Source organism: Brassica oleracea, chromosome C6, assembly GCF_000695525.1.
Source record: "Brassica oleracea var. oleracea cultivar TO1000 chromosome C6, BOL, whole genome shotgun sequence".
NCBI classification, from domain to species: Eukaryota; Viridiplantae; Streptophyta; class Magnoliopsida; order Brassicales; family Brassicaceae; genus Brassica; species Brassica oleracea.
This window is the reverse complement of record NC_027753.1, coordinates 6,553,153-6,561,577: the sequence shown is the minus strand read 5'-3', so window position 1 is coordinate 6,561,577 and position 8,425 is coordinate 6,553,153. Positions and strand designations below refer to the sequence as shown.

At 32.2% G+C, this 8,425-nt stretch overlaps 1 pseudogene; it reads left to right on the top strand.

Annotated features, from left to right (window-relative positions):
- Positions 1–724: 724 nt before the first annotated feature.
- On the top strand, positions 725–1,384 carry LOC106297331 (annotated as a pseudogene).
- Positions 1,385–8,425: the final 7,041 nt, after the last annotated feature.

The following is an 8,425-nucleotide window of genomic DNA, read 5'->3' as shown; positions in this document are numbered from 1 at the left end:
GTTCATCATCTCTACTTCAAAGGCACGAGCTTTCCGGCAAACCATGGTGGTCTCTACTTTAAAGGAAGAAGCTTTCTCATCATCCTCTTCGCCTAATTGACCAAACACGCCGAGTTCATCGTCTTCGTCGTCCGTGTCCGATCACTGCATCGCCGAGAGTTTGATCTCTTGAACCAAGATTGAAAGCTTTGCTTTGGACGTACCCACCAAAGAACCAAAGATCCTCGTAGAGCTTGTAGCCTCGATCCTCGTAGACGCGCCGGTGAAGCTCCGTCTCGATCAGCCGGTGAAGCTCCGTCTCGATCCGCCGGTGAAGACAACATCTCGATCCACCGGTGAAGTTAACGGTATCTTGCCCACTTCTGGTCCTTGGGTTCAGGAAGATCGGGGAAGAGCGGAGGACTTGATCGGAGCGGCAATGGCGATCTCGGCGATGCTCGAGTCTCGTTCTTTGTTGTTAGCATATGAGACTGTATCACCTCAAGCTATGTCACTGTCCCTCTCTCTATGCCTCCATCTCGTGGTTTCAGAGATTCCTCTCAGTTCCATGCTCGTGGTTGGTGAGAACGCCTCCCTATACTCTGTCAGCTCGTCAAAGAGTGCGCTTCTCCACCGCCACGTCTCGAGTTTAATCACGTGTCGGACTCAGCCTGTGTTTAATCCCGAAACCACTAGACCAAAACCCTAAGCCTCCTCTAGAGAATCGCAATCCGCAGCAGCAGCCATGGTTTGCATCAGGCGAGCAACGGTGGACGATCTTCTCGCGATGCAAGCCTGCAACCTAATGTTCCTTCCCGAGAACTACCAGATGAAGTAGTACCTCTACCACATCCTCTCTTAGCCTCAGCTTCTCTACGTCGCCGAGGACTACAACGGTCGCATCGTCGGCTACGTCCTTGCCAAGATGGAAGAGGAGAGCAACGAGTGCCACAGCTACATCACTTCCCTCGCCGTTCTCCGCACCCATCGCAAGCTCGGCATCGCCACTAAGCTCATGACCGCCGCTCAAGCCGCCATGGAACAGTTTTACGGGGCAGAGTATGTTTCATTGCATGTGAGGAGAAGTAACAGAGCAGCGTTCAATCTCTACACGGAGACATTAGGCTACCAGATTAACGATGTGGAAGCTAAGTATTACGCGGATGGAGAGGATGCCTATGACATGCGAAAGAATCTCAAGGGTAAGCAGATTCATCACCACGCAAGCCACGGCCATCATCATCACCACCATGGAGGTGGGTGTTGTTCAGGTGATGCTAAAGTTGTTGAAACAACTCAAGCTGAAGATGCTAAAGCAACAAGTTCCAAACAGTGTGTTGCTGCTCGTGTTAATAGCCACTCTTGCCGGAGACGGTGCTCTACGAGACGCTGCCCTTGCCGGTGACTCTGATCTCCTAGACCATGCCATGGTTCTCTTGACCAGCAAACACTGCGTTCATCAACGTTATCATAGCCTGACGAGCATACACGCCAACAACTTGCTCGACACACACGATCTCAACACGACACTTCGGGTCGGCAATAGTTTGGTAAACATGCATTTTAGGCACAAGTTTAAATTGAACTTGCTTTTTATTAGGCACGAGTTTGCGGTCGACTCGCTTAGTGTTAGACACAAGTTTACAAAAACTCGTCTTTGGCTAGGCATGAGTTTACAGAAGCTCTCCTTCCACTAGGCACGAGCTCTCAGTAAACTCGCCTATGTCTTAGCATGAGTCAAGTAAACTCGTCTTTCGCTAAACACGAGTTTAAAGCAAACTCGCTTCTTACTAGGCACAAGTTCGAAATAAACTCGCCTAAACCGTCATAGGCATGAATGTGTCTAGTTCATTGTCTAATAAACCCTATTCGTAAACTTCGCAGAGATCGATTTCATCTCTCTCAACGAACTTTGGGGGACTTACTGTTGGGGATGGATTTACATCTTCCCTCAAGGCCCATTAGACAATGAGCTAGACCCATTTTACTAGGAAACCCTAGACATATCTTTCTATAAATAAGGAACTACCTCCTTCTTAGAAAGGATCTCTCTTCTCCCATTTTACATATTAAACATTTCATACAAAGAGCTTATTGATTCTTAGATTTATTTACACTTGTAATCATACATGTAATATAATCTTTAATCAATAAATTCTTTTTGATATTTTTTTTTTCATTTGATTTCTATGTTGATTTTTCTTTAGCCTCAAAAATCTAAAAAATCTATTTCTTAAATTCTTCATTGTATGAATCCGACAAACACACCATTTTCGGTTCAAACAAGTTAACATTTTTTATCTGTAGAAAGTATAGGATTGCAAAAAGATTTACGTTCTAATAATATAAGTTATGTTCGTTACTATGTGTGCCTTTGTAACCAACATATTATGTTACATGTCATATATTATTTATAATGATATTTAAATCATATGTTAGAATACACTATGTGTCCATGGTTTATAACTGATTTTTGTTAATTGTTATCCAAAAAGTTTTTTTTTTTTTGAAACACAAAGGTTACATTCTATAACAAGCCGTAATATAAGTCAAAAAGTAGCTTATCCAATTGGTCTTCGGATTTGATGTGATGGTTTTTAACTTTATATTAACTGTTGTGTCCTCGCATTCAAGAGCGGACAAATAATACCGATGGAAGGCCATTTCAACGTGGAACATATGCGTGGATGTATAACTAATTTACTACTTGGACATGAATGAGTAAGGAATTAAGGTCAACTTCAGTGGGACACCAGAATACTAAATCTGGTGTGATTTCATTTCCATAAAACACTAACAATTATACTATTCCATCAAATTTGGTGTAATAATATTCATCACATCAAATATTTAATATAAATATTTTATTGTGTTTCATTTAATAATATAATTTAATTATTATTATTAATTAGTTCAAATTTGTAACTAAACATAAATATACTGTATTATTTATATTTTTAATTATTTTTACATAATTAAAATATTTTTATTACTTTTCAAGTAAAAAGTACTAAATAATTATTACCAATTACTTTATATTGTAAAAAGTATCGTAGAAATTTATATTTTATTTTTACTAATATAAAATTTTAATTAGTATTTTATAAAATAAAAAAATTATTAATATAAGTTAGATAAGGTTAAAATGCATATTAAGTTTAAAATAAACACTCAAAACATAAAATAAATATATTATTTTGTTATGTGGTTTTCATAATTAATAGCTTGCAATTTTTTATATAATTTTTATATAAAATAAATACATAAAAAATATAATATCGTTAAACCAAAAAATATAAATGTAAGTAAATATTATAAACATAAAACTGCAAAATAATTAAAAACACAATATGTAAAAGTGATAAAAATAATTATTTATCAATTACAAATAATAATAAAATAAAATTATTAAAACTGAAAACATAAAATAATATATAATATTACTTTTGGTGCTATGGTTGGAGATGAAAAAAAAGTATGACACCAAAATATCAAATTTGGTGTAATTTCAACACCAAATTTGGTGTCATGGTTGGAGATGTCTTAATAGACTACGTACAATTCAGGTGTTAAATAAAAGTTTTAATTGAATCACTACAATGAGAATGTTGAAAATTACAATTTGATAATGTGAATTATTTGGTGTTGGAAAGATTTAACATGTTAGAATAAAAAAAAAGTAGAGACCACCAAAGATACATGTCACTTTCTAATGATTTTTGATTTGTTCATATGTTCTTAATTATTTAAAACATATAATCACATTATAAATTAAATAATTTATTTTTATTTTTTATAAATTAAATAATTTATACAAAAATTTATTATTTTAAATTATCTATAAATAGAGACTATGTTTATTTAATTTGAATGTAGAAAAAATAATTATTAATTAGTAAAATATGGTATTGAATTTTATCAAACAAAATTATTGTGGTGTATCACTGTATTGAATGATGATGTGAAAGAAAAAAAAGATTATTACAATATGAAATTGAAGGTGTTGGATTTTGAAACCATTATACGTGGTCTGAAGTCATCTAAATTGCTATCTTGTTTTCTTACAATTTTGTAAACACATATCACAATTTAAATTATCAATTACAGTTATGAATATTAATTAAAAATATGTGCGGGTTATACAGAGGCCTGGTTCAAAGTTTGCAAGGGTCCTGTGCTGTAATTTAAAAAAATAATAATAATGAAAAACCAATTAAATCTGGTTACAAAGTAGTGGCCTGTAAAAATGAATGGGCTTAACAAACTCACCGTAAGAATACCTGCTGATTTATCTTTTTATCTCAGTTCTGTGTATATATGTTGGATAATAACATTGTTTAAAAAGAAATTTAGGACCTTAAAGCTTAAAGAAGAATTTAAGAAAAAATCTAAAACCCTATATATAGAAAACATGAAAGACATACAAAAGCGAAACATTTCAAATTTTTTACCAAAACAAATATTTCAAAACATAGCAACACTTTTATTGATAACATGTGGGATTCCCTATATATTATTTACCAATTGATTTTGACACATGTCATCAATACGTTAATTTTGAAAACAAAATGATGACATGACATACTATTAAAGATGACATGGGTTGGACTAATTGTGACATGGAAATTTACATTTAATGTTGTTTTATAATTTTGGTAAGTTTATAGAATAAGATAATAACTTATAAATCATCATTAATATAACAATAAATAGTAAATTTAGAAATATAGTAATATTAGGTTAAGATCCGCGCCTTGCGCGGGATCAACATTATATATAAAATTTATTTTATGTATTAAATATTTTTACATATTATGAAATAATTAATATATATTAAATAATTAAATTTCAGTCACTATTAAATATATAATTAAATTGGTGCGAACATATAAAACAATTTTATTAATCCAAATTTTTTTTTTATATTTGATAGGATATGTAATTAAATTTAAATGATACTAACATAGATAATATATTTTAGTATATTTTTAGTATTAATGTCTATTAAATGATGATTTCTACTCATATAGTTTTTTTGATCATTTATATCTTTTATAGAAAAAAATTTAAATTACTGATAATAAAATTTTCATTGTGGGATTAATAGTTTTAGTAATTTATAAAAAAAATTTAAAAAATAAGTTGTCAATGATCGTTCAAAACTTTTATTTAAAAAGTTGTTCAAAGTAAATTTTGAAACTAAAATATTGTATTTTATATGGTTTATAGTTTAATTTAAAACGACATATAGATTAATCTTAATAATTAATTAAATTATACTTTTTACTTATATAATTTTTGTAATCATTTGTATTTTGTTATAACAAAAATTTTAAACAATGGATCATAAAATTTGAATGTGAGATTCTTAACAGTTTTATTAATTTATAGCCGTTTGTAAAAATTCAAAATATAACATATAAATAAAAATCTAAATTTTTATTATATGGTTATTGTGGTTGTTTAATTTATTTAATATTTTAAAATTAAACAAATATGATAGAAGATACACTATTTTTTTATCAAATCTTTATTATTCAAATCATTAATTGCCATATATACTTTAGCCATATTAGGCAATTCCGTAAATTTTATTTAAGGAAATAATAAAGTACATTAATGATGAATTTATTGTTAGTTTAATAAAAAGCTTATTATATAATTAGATGGACCAACATATTTGTCTAATGATTCTAAGAATCATCTTAGTGATGACATGTGCCTACAAAACGAAGTTGTAATGCTTCTCAAATAATATATAGGGGATATAATAATTTTCAAAAATATTATTTAATTTTATTTACATAATTTTATAATTTTTATTACTAAAACGAATCTTAAAAAAGTTATGCATTTTCAAAAAAAAATTCTAATCATATTATGATTATTTCTATTTAATATTTTCAAATTTTAGAAATATTATTTAATTTTATGTTTTGTTAATTATACATAACAAAACTTTCCCTTAATTTTATAGAATTTTTTTTAATATATATTAATCAAAATAAATAAATAAAAATATTTCCAAGATATATATATATTATTAAATATAGATGTGAATAAAAAATTTATTTTATCTTATTTATAAATATAATTTTAAAACTTTATTTCTGCACATGGTGCATGAAAACACCTAGTGATGTTTGAAAAACGTCGAATGATGAATTTTGTGCATTAATGTTTTTTTGAATAAGATATTATTGAAATAATCTGAGACGCATTTTAAATTAGTTTTCTTCTACTCCCTCCGTATTTTTATACATGATGTTTTACAACTTTGATTTTGTTTCACAATATTCGTTGTTTACAAACTCCTAGACAAAATATAACAAAAGTTGACATTTTTACCCTTGTTTTATCTTGTAGTAGTTAGATCATCATTAACCCAAATCTCTTAACTAGAGTTCTTAACTTCGGGTAAGAGACGGTTCTTAACTTTTCTTAGATTTTAACTAAGAAAAGCTAAGAACCGTCTCTTAAATAAGAGATATAAGAGACGTCTTTTAGCCAAAAAGTGTAAAAAAAACAAAAAAAATGTCAAATCATGAGTTAAAAACCCCGGTTAAAAGACCGGGGTTAATCATGCCCTTATAGTTTAGAGTAAATTAATTAATTATAAAAGGTTAGAGTAGGTATTATACCTGGTTACCTAAATTTGTGTGAAAAGACCCAAAGCGTCATTTATAAAAGAACGAAAGAGTATCATTTTCTGATATAATAATAGTGCACTTGGAATGGAAAAAAGACCTAAGCATAATCATTTGTAAAACGTTCCTAATGTCCCCCCCCAATGATTCAGATCTGACCCAAAATAATAACAAAGTTCTCCACTAGTCCTAAAGAAAATTCATAAACAAAAACGTGAGAAAAAATGAGATATCAGATGGTTACATTAGTAAGTTTGCCTCTTTAAGTGATTGATTTTTATATAATGCTAATTATGAATTAATTATAAATATTTCAGTGTGCCACAGCAGTGGAGATGTGGTCGTCGTCAAGAATTCCCTATCATCATTACAAGAAAGAGACAGGACACCACTCTCGTTAGACGAACGTTTCCTTGGATTTTATGGCACCTATGGAAAGCCAGAAATGCACTGGTCTTTCAGCAAACGCGATATGATTCTGCATCAGTCCTAGCTCGTGCAAAGGAGGATGCAGATTTGTGCTTCTCAATAAACTGCTATTGTTGTTGTGACGGAAGTGAGAAGATAGAGATTAACAGATGGATAAACAATAAAGAAAGATACAGAGATTTAACGTGGTTCGCCTCTAACGGCTACGTCCACGGGGAAAGAGAGATTTTATTGATGGAGGAATTACAGAGATCTGTGTACAAGAAGATCAGATCTAGTTTCTCTACGGCTGCTAACTAGGTTTAGAGGAGTCACAGAATATATATAGTTGTGTCCCGGAAAACCCTAGCACTAGTGGGCCTCAAAAGACTAAGGTCCAACAGATTCAAGACATTATTCAACAAATCTCCACCTTAACTTAAATCCTGCATAATCAGATGTACCAGAATGCACTTCTTCGTGCTCAGAATACAGATGTACCAGACTCTCTCTTTGCTCAGATGTTCCATCGAACTCAGATATCAGATGTCCCGTCGGACCAGATGCTCATCAGAGCCATATGCCCTCACTTGGGCCAGATTCTCTCTTCGAGCCAGATGCCCCTCAGGGTCAAACGCCCATCAGTACCAGATTTAACAGCTTGAGATGTTTAGCAAATCAAGACAATGCTTGAACTTGCTATGAGGAACCGGCTTAGTGAACATATCTGCAGGATTATCAGCTGTTCCTACCTTCTTCACTTCAATCCTCTTCTCATCTCTCAGAAAATGGTATCTTACATCGATATGCTGGTTCTCTCATGATGAACCTGGTCCTTGGCTAAGCAGATAGCACTTAAGCTATCACAAAACACAGTAGCCTGATCATGATGAAGACCAAGATCACTGACCAATCCTCTCAACCATATTGCCTCCTTAACAGCTTATGTCAATGCCATATACCCTGCCTCAGTTGTAGACAAAGTCACTGTCGACTGCAAAATCGCCTTTCAGCTCACAACAGAACCACCCAAAGTAAATACGTAACCACTCATAGATCTCCTGCTGTCCACATCTCCTGCATAATCCGAATCAGAATATCCAGTAACCAGTCTCGGATCCTTGTCTCCATAGACAAGACCAATATCAGATGTACCCTTAAGGTACCGAAAACTGACAACACTGACTGCGTGTGCAAGATCTGGTCTTGTACAAACCATAGCATACATCAAACTTCTTACAGCACTAGCATAAAGAACACGTGACATATAATCGATTTCCCCTTCAGACATTTCATCACTCATGGTAGGATAAAAATTTGCAGCACATGGAGTATCGATAGGCTTAACATTAAGCATCCCGAATCTTGTCAAGAGCTTTTCAATGTAGGCT